The 13584-nt window shown below is 58.2% G+C and overlaps 1 non-coding gene and 1 pseudogene across 1 annotated transcript; both read right to left on the reverse strand.

The window, feature by feature from the left end:
* Positions 1 to 5439: 5439 nt before the first annotated feature.
* LOC125088282 (U2 spliceosomal RNA) lies at positions 5440 to 5630 on the reverse strand. The gene has a single exon (XR_007123677.1). It is a non-coding gene; the product is annotated as a U2 spliceosomal RNA (small nuclear RNA).
* Positions 5631 to 10939: 5309 nt separating this feature from the next.
* Positions 10940 to 11115, reverse strand: LOC125088291 (uncharacterized; annotated as a pseudogene).
* Positions 11116 to 13584: the final 2469 nt, after the last annotated feature.

Below are 13584 nucleotides of genomic sequence, written 5' to 3' on the forward strand. Positions count from 1 at the left end.
ACTGGCGGGGAGATCATCTGGAGCGGGCGGGGTTGGGGGTCGGGATCCAGGTGGAGGTGGGGGTGGGCGCTCTCCTTTGTTCCCTAACGGCGAGGGGAGGAGGAGCCAGCCCTGGTAGGACTAGGGCCATGCAGAAGCCAGTCAGGCCCGCTGCACCCAACGAGTCTCCAGCAGGAGCGAGGAGACAGGAGAGGCAGACGGCCGCCAGAGGGCAGAAGAAAGGGTTCCCGGTTCCAGAGCTCATGGACCCCAACAGAGGAGCAGATGCCGTGTTCTCCCGCCAACGAGGGGGACTAGGCAGTCCCCGCCGGGCCAGCGAAGACGGGGAGTCTCCCCGAAGCAAGTTTCGGCGGCTGCTCCGGAACATTCCTTCCGGCCCCCGGCCCGAGGGAGACCAACCGCCGTTGGCTCCAGTTACAGCCGGATAACCCGGGAAATGAGCGAGGGAGAAGTCTAGTCCCCACATCCACGAGAAGGAGGAACAGTGAGAGACAAGAGTCCCCTTTGCTGGGGGGCGGGGGGCCCGCTATGTTTCCTCCAGCCGCCTGGCTTTATCCGGAGGAGGCCTGGCTAGGTAATTATCATCCATAGGGCAGGAGGGGAGTTTTGCCAGCCGACCCCTTCAGGCGAACACATTCCCCAAAAGGCCCTTAGGTCGGGGGTCCTGGTGTAGAGCCGCGAAGGTCCCCTGGGACCATCTGACCCGTTTCCCGCAGAGGACCTCGAACCGATGGATCCCACCCAACCCATGCAGTGTTACAGGGGCTCAGTCCTTCCCTAAGTTTTGCAATCCCAATGGTTTCCGGTGGGTTGAAAGGCACCCCAAGGGAGAGTCCTTGGGAACTGAAGACACGAGAAGGTCCATCACCTAGACGATCCGCACCCCCACGCAACCCGACTGCCGGGCACCGTCCCACGCAGGATAGATCCGAGGTCCCTGGTGTCAGAGCGACCCGGGGCGTCCCCCGAAAGATCAAATCGCTGTGACCGCCGCCGCCGCCGCTCAGGGCCCCTGGAGGAGGGAGGCTACCGTACCCCCCGCTCCCCCACTGCATCCTAGGCTACAGACGGGCGCCCGGCGCAGGGACCGAAACACCGGGCCTCGAAGGTTGTGCTGTGAAGGTCACGCCTTACTTTACCCTGCCTTGAAGAACTTGCTGTCTTTAACCCATGGAGAACGCCCGAAGAGTTTTACAGGAGGAAATTACCGAATTCCGTAGCTTACGGAGTTCGTCGAGGACACTGAAGGAAAACAGTAAAGACAGACATCCACCGGGACCTAAGCGACACGCCAACCCGACTAGTCCTAACAGGGAACTAACTGCCCGAGGAAAGAGCCCCCGGGAGGGTTTGCACGCCATCGGGTACCGGTTTCCGCCGCAAGCGGCCGGACCGGGGATGTGACCGGGATCACCTCAGATCCATCAGGAGGAAACCTCCCACGGGAGTCTTAAGACGGCAGCCGTCCCGGTGACTGAGGTGGCCGTCCCGTGCCCAGGACAGACCACGTTGCATAAGGACAGCAGTAGAGAGAGGGCATCAAGTTTCTGGGCCAGGAAGACCCGCCTCCTTGCGGAGCCCCCGAAAGGAGAGCAAAGGGAAGAGAAGAGAAAGTCCTCGGGACTCCAAGCCGCCCGTCCGGGCGCCTCAGGGTGGAGGAAAGAGGGTGAGCCTTCGAAGCCCAGGGCCGAGGAGGAGTCCTTGAGACGTCTTGGGTGCCGAAAGGTGACTCTGTGAAAGCGCGGGCACGGGGCCCCTGGGCAGAACGAGCCGAGCCACGCTGGGGTCCCGGGGAGCGGCCCCTTGCATACTTCCAAGTTGGGAGGGGGTCAGGGAGAGCGTTAAGTCTCGAAGGGATTTCGGAAGCCGGGTTTCCAGGACCTCGAGGGGGCTGAGCTGTCGTTGGGAAAAGGTCGTTTATCACCGTCGCATAAAACCGTGGTCATGAGGCCCTTCCGAGGTCCGGAACGAGAAAGAGAGAAAACTCTTGCTTCTTCGACAGAAAACTCATTCCATATTGCAGTTACCACAGGGGTCCTCCGGTGGACCCTCTTAACAACGTGTCAACACCATCCAGCCAAAGACCACCAGGAACACACCCGTCACGAAACCAACCCGGCCATCGCTTGTTGCGAAAGTGAGAGGGGACGCGCTTCGGGGCGAGGGTGTCCGGAACGGCTTAGCACGGACGGGATGTGAGCCCGCGGGACGCTGTAAGGCAGGGACGGGATGGGCAGCCGCGTTTGCTGACCTCCCCCCAGCCCCGCACCCCAATACGCCACTTTAGCAGACAAGACACAGAGATTGCTTTTGAGCTGAAACAGACAGAAGGAAGAACTCTGCCGTCTTCCCACCTGCCTCAAAGCGGGACGTGAATGTGTACAGAAGCGAACCACTGACAACCCCGGCTCCTTCTTGGCCCGGGAGACTGGACCCAGAGGACTCTACCTAACAGACTCTACCGGCAGGCCCTTATCTTCCGCGATCCCCCCGCCCCCACCCCTTATATTTACCTTCCTACCGTTCGCCCCCCCTAGACTTAACTCTAAGCCCTTCTCCTCTGTCTTGTCACTTCTCTGAAAATTTATTGCTTCTTCCTTCCTTCCTTCCTTTCTTTCTTTCTTTTTTCCTGTTCGTTTTGGGTTACGGGGCTATATAAGGCCAAGTTCTAGCCACCGCACAGAGTTCCTCAGCCCTCCGCTTCTCCCGTGTGTTTGTGAGATATACGCACGAATCCACTTCGGTTTGCTTTTCTCTGGTGAATCTGTCTTTGGTCACAAAGCCCCAGCCACCCTGCCCACCCCACCCCGCCCCCAAGAACCTCGAAGAGGAGAAGGGAAAAGATCTCCCGCTGCCCCACAGATGCTTTCGGGCAGTCAGGGGAATTCAGTGATTGGGAAGCTGAATAAATCTTACCCAGGAGAAAGGAATACCAGAGCGAAGCCAAAGCTGCCGGTCGGTCCCGCAGCAGTTACTCCCGCTAGCCAGGGTACGGGGACGTGTTTGGTCCTTTCTGTTGTTCGGACAACGTTCTTGTTTGTTGTCTCCTTTCCCGCGTGACCCACCACCGGGTGGGCCTCGCTCCCGTCTTGACTCGCCACGGTCCCAGAGCGGCCTGGCCCCACGCTGATGTCGCAAAGGAAGGACGTCTCGCTGACGCTGGCCTCGGGAAGGCCTGGAAGGGGAGCTCTCAAGCCCGCACCACTCCTGCCTAACCAGCAGGAAGAAGGAAGATGAACGTTATTCTGACAAGGGAGAACCTTCTGGAGCAGGGAAGGTCATCGCCTGCCTGTAAGGAAAAGGAAGCTAGAGCCCCTCTTGCCCCAGCAGCAAGGCACTAACCACCGCCCGCCTTTGAATGGGAAACCGCCACAACCTCAAAGTCTCGCTCTTCTCCCGTGAACTTCTGTTCAAAGCAAGCCTCCCCAATGTCCTCCGTGAATCGAAATTGAAGCTGACTTTCCAGTGACGGAAGGAAGGAAGGAAGGAAGGAAGGAAGGAAGGAAGGAAAAAAAAAAACAAACAAAGCAAAAAACCTGACCTCCCCATTGCCTCTTCAGACTTTCTGGTGGCTCCCCGTAGCTTGCACGTCCCTGACTGCGATGCCTCCGCCATCCCCGAACAGACTCTTCTGGCCAGTAAAATCACTGGCTGTTCTCTTTCTAAGGCGGCCGCCCTCGCAGCCAACGGTCCACGGCCAACCGGAGACCACCCTGGCCTAGCCGTGAGCGGCAGGGCCAGCTTCCGCGGCCGCTTTTCCTTCTCTCAAAACCGAAGACACGCCGCGGGGTCTCAGCGACCTTAACTTTCCCTGCGTCTCGACTCCGTCTGCTGGGTCGTCAGCCCAGGCGTTACTTCTGCCTGCCTGCCCTTATTCCTCCCTCCGCGGCTAGGACCAAACCGTCTACAAGGACCTGGAAATGGAGGAATGAAGGCATCTCCCAGAGGGGAGAGCGCTGCAGCGGTCTCGGAACACGTCGTGCCGCGGCACCCACCGTCCTCCCCTTTTCTCCTTGCCGTAACAAAGAAGTACCCAGTCCTCCTTCCTGAAGGCAGACCCCCCCCCCCCAGAATGGGAGACACCATCCCCGCGGGCTCCACGTTGCCTCTGTGGAATGCAGTCGAGAACACGGCCAGAGGAACCCGTGTCGGTGAGACCCATTCGTGGAGGGACAGCTCCCATCGCAGGTCTGCAGATGACGACATTCCCCGATGAATGTTCCCTGACTCCCGAATCTGCAGTTCGGCAAGGGTCACCAAAAAATGTCTTCGACTGTTACATTTTGACAAGGCAAGCGCAAGAAGAACCGGAAGGAGTGGTGAGCCAGACCTGCTGGGGATGGGTCGCAGGTCCGGACGCAGTATCCCACAGGCCGGCCGGGTGGGACAGCCGATGAGAGGTCACCCTGGCAGATTGCTGGGAGCGTGTCCCAGGATGCAGGTATTTAGACGTGGAGAACCTGGAAAGGACGAAACAACGGTTGGAACGTGTAGGGGTGCTACGTTTCCATTCCCACCGTTTCCCACGATGCTTTATTTTTACCTTTCCTCTAAGGGCCTCTGGATGGCCGGTAGCAAACGCTGACGGTGCCTAGTTTTCCCTGGCCTGAAAGAGCTGGGGCGAGCCCCATGAGCCCGGTGGGGACGCTTTCTGCCAGGCTACGTTCCGAGGCACAGGTGGCACCAAGGATGTGTAAGGGGACAGAGGGTACCTGCAGGGAAATTAATCTCTGTCAGGAGGGATGGGAGGACATTGGGGAATTGGGGGGGGTGTGGCTGGGGAATTGGGGAGGTGTGGCTGGGGGTGAAGGGACACGGAAAGGTGGTACCGAAGGGCAGAGGGAGGTCGAGGGAGGAAGAAGGGGATGGGCGTGTGTGATAAGGGATGTGGACGCGGCTGTAGCCATTCATTGGTCATTGACCAGGTCAAGGGTGGGAGAACTCGGACAGAGGCCAGGCAGCCAGGCGAACGACATTGTGGCTGTTGAGATCACTGGGAAGGACACGAGTGTGTCAGGCAGATGACAGGAGCAAAAAAAAGGCAGCGGGCTGTAAGGGACAATAATGTGGAAATCCAAAGCCAAGGGTATAAGGAGCGGAGAAAAAGAAACTGCCACCCATAGAGAGAGGGTAGGAAGGCATATATCTTCCAGAGAAAGCAAAAAGAAAAAAAACAAAACAAAAACAAAAACAAAAAGCTGTACAAAAAAGACAGAAGCAATGAAAGACCTAAAATGAGGCTGGAGAAAAAGACCAAAGAGGAGTTACAAAAGAAAACCAAAACAAGTAAAGGGGGAAAAGAGTCACTGAGAACGGGACGAAATCATAGCCAAAAAAAAAAAAAAGGAAAACAAAGGCATCCAAACACCAAGAAAGAACAGACAAAAAAAACAAAAAACTACCATACTAGAACACCTCTTCCGTTCACCATTTTCGTGGGGAAGGTGCACCGTTCCTGGAAGTACTGCAATACCAGGTCGATGCGTGGAGTGGACGGAGCAAGCTCCTATTCCAGCTCCCTGCTCCAAAAACCCATTTAATATATTGTCCTCGGATAGAGGACGTATCAGATATTAAACTGATAAGAACAGATACTACACTTGATCTTAGCCAAAAGGCCGAGAAGCGATACCCCCACGCCGCCCCCGCCCGGCCACCGTCCTCCCATCTGCCATATTCAACTCACGGTGACAGCCCAGACCCTCACTCCTCGCCTGACTGCCTCTGCGCCGTCCACGGTCCCACCCACATCACCAGACGCTTCTGGGCAGAGGCTTCCTTCTCCCTCCCTCCCAACCAGAAATCCCGTATCCCCGGCGGCCGCGGCCCTCCCTCGCCCAGCAGCCTCTCGGAATCTGCATGGCCCGCCTTCAGCTCCCCGAGGAGGCGCGGCCGCCGCGGCCCGGCTCCGCCCTCCCGTCCGCCTCCGCGAGCCGCGAGCCGCGAGCCCGCCACGCGCGCGTCGGGCGCCGAGACGCGGGGCGAGGGGCGGCGGCCGCGGAGGGACGGCTGACGGGGCCGCCGCTCTGGGCGCTCCCGGGAGCCCGTGAAGGCCAGACCTTACTTTGGGTCCCTTTTCGCCGCCCCGCCCCCAGCACGGACCGCGTACTCCACCCGCGGTTCCGTGCCTGAGGTCTTGCCTCCCGCACGCTCAGCCGCTGCCCGGCGCGTCGCGACGGCGACGGCTCTCCAGCCAGCACCCCCACCCCCCTCCCCGCTCGCCACTGCTCCGCTCGCGTCCGTGTCCTCCGGCCAGGGCCCCGGCCGGTTCTGACCCCAGAACGGGATGTCCCGGATGACACCCGTGCAACGGAACAATTCCCGCTGCCTCGGCGTCACTGCGGCCCGCCGACTTTGCTCGGAGCGACACGCACGGACCCCAGTACCGGCCAACTGCGCTCTGCGGAGGCCGGCCCCGTGCCCCGGTGCCCTCGCCGTGCGGGCGGCGGCGGCGGCGGCGGCGTGGTCCCCGCCACTCTCGCTGCGAGAGTGCCTAGAATTCCGGCGGACCTTCTCGGGCGCCACCTCCCTCCCCAGGCTCGCCAGCAACTCCGCGTGGCCACGGAGTTCGGATGGCTGGCGGGGGCGGGGGGCGCGAGGGGACGACCTTTCCTTGTGGGTGGTGAAAATGGTACCTCGGCGCCGTTTGGATGTGCGCCTCTCCAGTCGGGCCGAAGAGTCTTCTCCTGGGTGTGAGCGCCACGTTGCTGTGCTCTCGGAACGCTCGGTTCAGGCACTTCGGCCCCTTTCTGGCTAGGTGAATTGGTGGCGCTTGGATCTGTCATTTACAAATTAAGGGGGCTGGCCCTCCGTCTGTCCTCTAAGTCTTGAATATTTCCTTCTGTCGGAGAGCGGTCTTTGGGCCTCGCTGACGATTCCAGGTGCTTAAGGTGCCACGGAAAGTTATGGGGTGGGCGGGGGGGGGGGGGGGCGTCTTTGATCTCCGGGTCCTGGGTTCGAGCCCCACGGAGTGAGTAGAGATTGCTAAATAAAGACACTTACAAAAAGTCGTTATTCAGATCATGCTCTTCATCCGTTTACTTTTATTTTTATTTTTAAAGATTTTATTTATTTGACACAGAGATCACAAGTAGGCAGAGAGGCAGGCAGAGAGAGGAGGAGGAAGCAGGCTGACCGCTGAGCAGAGAGCCGGATTCGGGGCTCGATCCCAGAACCCTGAGATCATGACCTGAGCCCAAGGCAGAGGCTTTAACCCACTGAGCCACCCAGGCGCCCCTTCATCCGTTTGTTGAGTGCAAGTTAGAAAGGACTTCACCATGACCTTAAAAATAATTTCTCTGGGGCGCCTGGGTGTGCGTATGTGCTCTCTCTCTCTCTCTCAAATAAAAAACAAAATCTAAAAAAACAGAACAGAGCAAACAAACCAGAGCAGAGGTTCTTGTCTGGCCATCAGTAGAGCATTCGACTTTTTTTTTTTTTAAATATTTTATTTATTTATTTATTTGTCAGAGAGAGAGAGAGAGAGAGAGAGAGAGCGAGCGCCAGCGGGAGAACACAAGCAGGCAGAGCTGCAGGCAGAGGCAGAGGCAGAGAGAGAAGCAGGCTCCCCACTGAGCAAGGAGCCCGATGCGGGGCTCGATCCCAGGACCCTGGGATCATGACCTGAGCTGAAGGCAGCGGCTTAACCAACTGAACCACCCAGGCATCCCGAGCATGGGACTCTTGATCTCAGGGTCATGAGTTCAAGCCCTACATTGGGCCAAGAGCTTAATTTAAAAAAGAAGAAAAAGAACAACAACAACAACAACACACAGACCTGACCACCTTCAATTCTCCGAGTCCACGGGATTGACCCGTGGTGTCCATGCAGATGATGGCTGGGCACCCATCAGGGAGCCCAGCACTGAGAAGAGACTGTGATCTCATTCCTGCCCTCTAGGCATTCATGGTGGGGGGGGGGGTGCGGGGGACTGTCGGGTCACTTGTATGGAGACTCCTTCTCAGGAGAATGGATGCCCCTTCGTGGAGCAGCAGGCACTATAGTGTGGACAGACCCTCAGACAGAGCAGGGCGCCCGGGGATAAACCTCTTGTCTTTTCTTACCTGGGGAAACGGGTCTGCCCAGCAGGTTATAACTGCAAGCCACTGAGCTGGGGTCCGTGTCCCAGTGCAGGAGACTCTAGGCCTCCTGCCATCACCACGGGCTCCGGCTCAACCAACAGACCTTTACCACTTGCGACACCACCCACCAGGGCATTGCTTGGTCCTGGGAGTAGAGCGAAGCCAGATGCCCTTCCTTTCTCCTCCCCGACCCCAAGCAGGGATCATCCGGCTCAGGACCCGGATAAGACATTTGCCCAAATGTCCAGAACCCCAGGTTTCCATGCACAGGGGACTGTGAGAGATGAACACATGCTCGTGGCTCCCACCTGGCCATGACCCCCTTGAGGCCCAAGGCCTCTCCCATGGAGCTGGGTGTCACTAACAGGAGTACGCGATGCCTAGTCAATAAATGAGAAGGTGCGGTGGAACACAAAGCCAGCTGAAGCAGGAAGGGCTGCCTGACACCTCAGGGGGCTTAAAGGCAGAATTTCAGGGCACGTCGACAGGAGGGGGGAACCGGGACATTGCAGTCTGAGGCAAGAGTGGCTGGGGGGTGCTGCTGCCCTCGGAACAATTTGTTACTTAAACTGTAAGCCCTGGAGGATTTTACTAGTTGCCAAGCACATTTAGATATGGCCTTAAGAAATACACATACTGGGTGCCTGGGTGGCTCAGTGGGTTGGGCCGCTGCCTTCGGCTCGGGTCGTGATCTCGGGGTCCTGGGATCGAGTTCTGCGTCGGGCTCTCTGCTCGGCGGGGAGCCTGCTTCCCTCCCTCTCTCTCTTTCTCTCCCTGCCTCTCTGCCTACTTGTGATCTCTCTCTGTCAAATAAATAAATAAAATCTTTAAAAAGAAAAGAAAAGAAAAGAAATACATATACCGGCAACAGGTCTTTGGGGAGAAGGACGATATACGACCGTGAAGCTGGGCAGCTGAGGATGCCCGGCTGGGTCAGGGCGGGAGGGCCGCCTGCTTCAGGGAAGCCGAGCACTCGGGAACACCCCGTCAGCTCAGGGTGGAACGAAAACCGCCTGCTTCCCTTCTCCGTTACCGCTCCTTTCTCTTCCCAGAAGCACCCGTTGTTAGTTAGATGAGTCCTTTGAATGTGCTTGGTTAACTATAAACTTTATCCTCCTCCTTGCTCGTCTGCAAGACGTTTGACCTTCATCGGTCCTTCTGTTGGCTATTGTTTCTATCCAATAAAAGGGAGACTGTGGAGGTGCTCGTGGCAGCAGTCCTTTTCGACTGTTGTCCCCTGCTCCCAATCTCTTGCAGCTGACTTGTTTATGCCTAATTCTTCTCTGGTCGCCCACTGGAAGTGGCGGGGGGCGGGGGGCAATAAGGGAAGGAGGGGAGGGTTTGATCCAGCTGACCTGCCCAGCCACCTGAAGTTAGGATCTGGGCCTCAGACTGTCCAGGGGACGATTACTTCTGATGGGCTCTTTGCTATCATAATCGCCCCCCTCACCCACCCCCGTTTCCCTTCCTTCACAGACTCATTCATATCCCCAACTCGGGCCAAAGGTTCACCTTCCAACAGGAAGCCCCCACCCCCACCCCACTCTGGCTGGAACCCTCCTTATTACATCAGACTCTGATCCAATGGAAGGCAGGATCACAGAAGGTCCCCTGGTATCTGTAAGGTGCCCTACCCCAGGCCCTCCACTCACCGCCATAAACACACCAACCCAGTCTCCTCCCCTTGCTCTCAAGCCCTTTTGAATTGGCCTAGGAGCCACCTGGCTCTCCCTGGAAAGCCTCATTATGTAAGCTATAGATCTTTTCATAGCCTCGTGGTTGGGGGGGGGGGGGCGTCAGTCTCCACACCGAAAACAAATCTGGACAACGAGTTTGGGGAAGGCAGCAGGGCAAGGCAGCTCCGTCTCACGGGCTCTCAAGAGATTCCGGGATATGGGTCCAAAGGCTTCCCGACCGGACTGGGTGGTCTCCTGTCTGTGTCAAGACCGGGGAATCCCTCATTTCCTCATCGGTACACTGTTTCCTGAGTGCCTAGGGTGTGCTGAACACAAAGCCAGTCCCGGGACTGTCGGGAAGGGACCCGTGCCTGGAGCCCGCCCAACACCGTCATTGTCACAGGGAATGCCTGGTTCAGAAGCTGACTCAGGGGCATCTTCCCAGATGCTCCCAGGAGTGCTTCCTGCCCATGGCCTTGGAGGTCCACAGGCTCCGCCCCGGCCCCCCAGGAGACTCGAATTCCATTGCTGTATGGCGGTCCTGGGGCATACGTCTGATTGAAACGAGGAAACCCCAGAGATTCTGGAGTGCCACCAGGGTGGATAGACAGCGGCCACAGATCTGGAAGAACAAATTTTCCTTCCCTCCCGGGAAAGCCCTTTGTACCCACCACCTCAGCTGCCTGTTCTTTGTTCCGGACGGTTAAGGGGGGCCCCGCAGAGCCAGTGGAGAGCTTCCTGAAGGAGCCAGATTGGAGTCCTCTAGATTGGAGGTCGGGTCACACGTGCAAGGACGTTACCTAGTTCTACCAAAAACGGCTCCTCCGCACCCTTGGCCCGAGCCCACCTCAAGGGCAGAAGGGGACCAGGAGAAAGCCGGGAAAGCACTTGGAGAAGAGGCAGCAAACACGTGGAGAAACCGATCCTGATGGCCACACCGCACACAGATCAACCAAGGGCGGTGCCACGGGGCAGGAAGGTCAGGCTCTGCATACCCATGCCACAGTTGCTACACCTCGCCACCCCAAATCTGTGCTGCTGAAAACACCCACGCGCCAGGACCCTAGGTGCGAAATGAAACGTCACTGAGATTAACAAACTCAAGAAACTCAAAAAGAAAAACACGCTGAGGAAAAGACACACCTGTCCCAGTCGGCTTTTTACACCATAGGCATTACCCCTGAAGGTTGGTTCCTCGAAGTGCTGCAATGACACGGTCCACGTGTGGAGTGGTGGGAGCAAACTCCTATTCCAGCTCCTCGCACCAAAAATCTGCCCCATATGTTGTCCTCGGATAGAGGACGTATCAGATATTAAACTGATAAGAACAGGGCACCTGGGTGGCTCAGGTCGTGATCCCAGGATCCTGGGATTGAGTTCCGCATCAGGCTTTCTGCTCGGGCAGGGAGCCTGCTCCCCCGCCCCCCCCGGCTCCGCCCCGGCCCCGCCCCTCTCTCTCTGCCTGCCTCTCTGCCTACTTGTGCTCTCTGTCAAATAAATAAAATCTTAAAAAAATAATTAAAAAAAGAAATAAACTAATAAGACATATACCAAACTTGATCTTAGACAAAACGTCCAAAAGCGATGCCGGCCTCCCGTCCTAGCCGCCACCGCCGCGCCGCCGTCTGTATTGCACTCCCCGGGAGCTGGGTCACCCTCTATCTGGCTCACTCTCCCGGGGCGGGACGCTCCACACGCGGTTTCGGTTGCAGTGATCCCCCGCATTGCTGGTGAGTTTTCACATCCCCTGCCGCTCCCTGGCCCTCTTCCTAGAGGATGACCTGCTGTTTGCATGCCCCGCCCCGCCCCCCCGACCCAAGCGAAAGGGCCGGGAACCTGGGCCGGTGCCTGTGTCCGGGAGCCGGCCTCCGCCCTACCCACCTCCTCTCCAGCCTTCCGCGACCTAGACACCTACCCCGCCAACCGCTCCCCGGCCCCCGTCTGTTTTTGTGCTCGGTGGGTGCCCCGCAAAGCCTGTACTTAGCCGGAAGGACCGTGAGACCAGCACCGCAACCTCATGGACTCCTCAGGGGTCGTGGCCCTGCGGGGAAAGGACCCTGATGGCACCGCCCTCGCGCGCTGGACCGCACCTGCCCTGCAGGCTTCGCTATCCGCGTTGTGCCCTGGGTACCCCGGAGCGAGCTGAAGTTCTTCTCACCCGCACTTCCCAGCTGGGATCCCCGAGACCCGAGAGGTTAAGAAACGGGTCCGGTGACCTGCCGCCCTCGGCCTGTCCCCAGAAACCACCCGCGTCTGGAGCGCAGGCCCCGCCGGCTGCTGGAGTCTATGGGAGGGAACCCTGAGAACCGAACCTGGGCCTGGGAGGTTAACTAACGAGGGCGGCAGGTTCGGACGCATCTGCGTGGGCAGAGGGGACGCGGGTAACGCGATGGCGGTATTTGTGCTCCCGGCCCAGAGCGGCCCGAGCTCTGGGCTCTGTGACTCTCACCCGCCCTGGGGTTGCCCCCTCTCCCTTGGTGGAGAGGAGATCTCTCTTGCACTCGTCCTCAGGAAGTGCTCGGGTGAGCCTCCGAGGCCCCTCTGTGGAAATGCCCAGCAGGAGTAGCCAACCCTTCCGAGAGACAGTAATTGGGCCAGTCACTTCTCCCAACCCCCATCTCCTTCCTGAAGGCCTGGTCCTAGTAACACCTAATGTGGGGCCTGTTTCGTGCCTCCTGTTTTCCCGCCCCCACCAGAGAGGCGCCCCTCTCGGGCCCCCAGCCTCGTTTTAACTTTCTCCTGTCGCTGGCACCAGCACGGAGAAGATAGGTCCCCCAGGCGCTTGGTCCCCGATGGCCTCCTATCCCACACCTGCCCCTGCCCCTCCACCCAAGCGCCCCGCCCCCCGACCCTGGAAATCCAACCTGGACTGCTTTTTATGCCTTTCTGGCAGCTAGAGCCAATGCCCAGCTCCTAAACATCCCTAGAAGGGACGAGTGAAGGGAGGAGGCTCAAACCAGGTCAGCCATCAACCCCGCTTACCCAGCCCCTGGCGCAGGCTTTCTGGTGAGGGCTCTTCCCACCTTGCCCACACAAGACCCCTCTGCTTGGTTCCGGGGTCTTCAGGAGTCACCGGATGGGTTCCCAGGTATTTTGACCTTCAGGCGCTTGCACTGCCCCTCCGGGGAAAGACGCTTTCTTCGCCTTCTAGTGCACGCGTTGGCCTCTTGCGCGTTCACGGACCCCAGGGCATCCGGAGTGAGAACCCCCTCCCGGCCGTGCCCCAGAGCCCACAGAGGTCCACACCCACGGAACGGGGTTCCACCCTCACCGAGAGCCATGTGCCTCCAGCAAGGTGTCGCACCCTCGTGGTGGTCCCTGCTACCCTCACCGCAGCCAAAGATCTGGGGCGGGGACTGAGCGTTCTCTCTCCAGCGACATCTGTTTTAGGGCCTGGCGTACCTAGTAGCTCATCAGACTCTTGGATTTTTGCCGAACTCACAGGTGATCGATTCTATCTCGGGACCGTTTGTCCTACGCATTTCTCTCTTTGTCCGTCCTTGCTCATCTTTGCATCTCCGTATGTGAAAAGCCACATTGATGATCCTTCCCCTGAACTGCATGATCTTTACTCATGTTTTATCCAGTCGGTCTTTCCTCTTTGCTTTTTCTTTCTGACCCCATTCCGGGGTCTCCTGTGTAATTTGGAGATGAACCCCGCCTCCCGGTAGACTGGCAAATATTTGTTCCCAGTTTTGTTCGTCATTTTCTTCCTCCCTTCTTCCCTCCCTCCCTTCCTTTCCTTCTGTTTCTCTCCTTCCCTTCCTTCCTTCCTTCCTTCCTTCCATTGGACAGACATGAGCATTACATAGTCAAATGTTTGGTA

This window comes from Lutra lutra, chromosome 16 (genome assembly GCF_902655055.1).
Source record: "Lutra lutra chromosome 16, mLutLut1.2, whole genome shotgun sequence".
NCBI classification, from domain to species: Eukaryota; Metazoa; Chordata; class Mammalia; order Carnivora; family Mustelidae; genus Lutra; species Lutra lutra.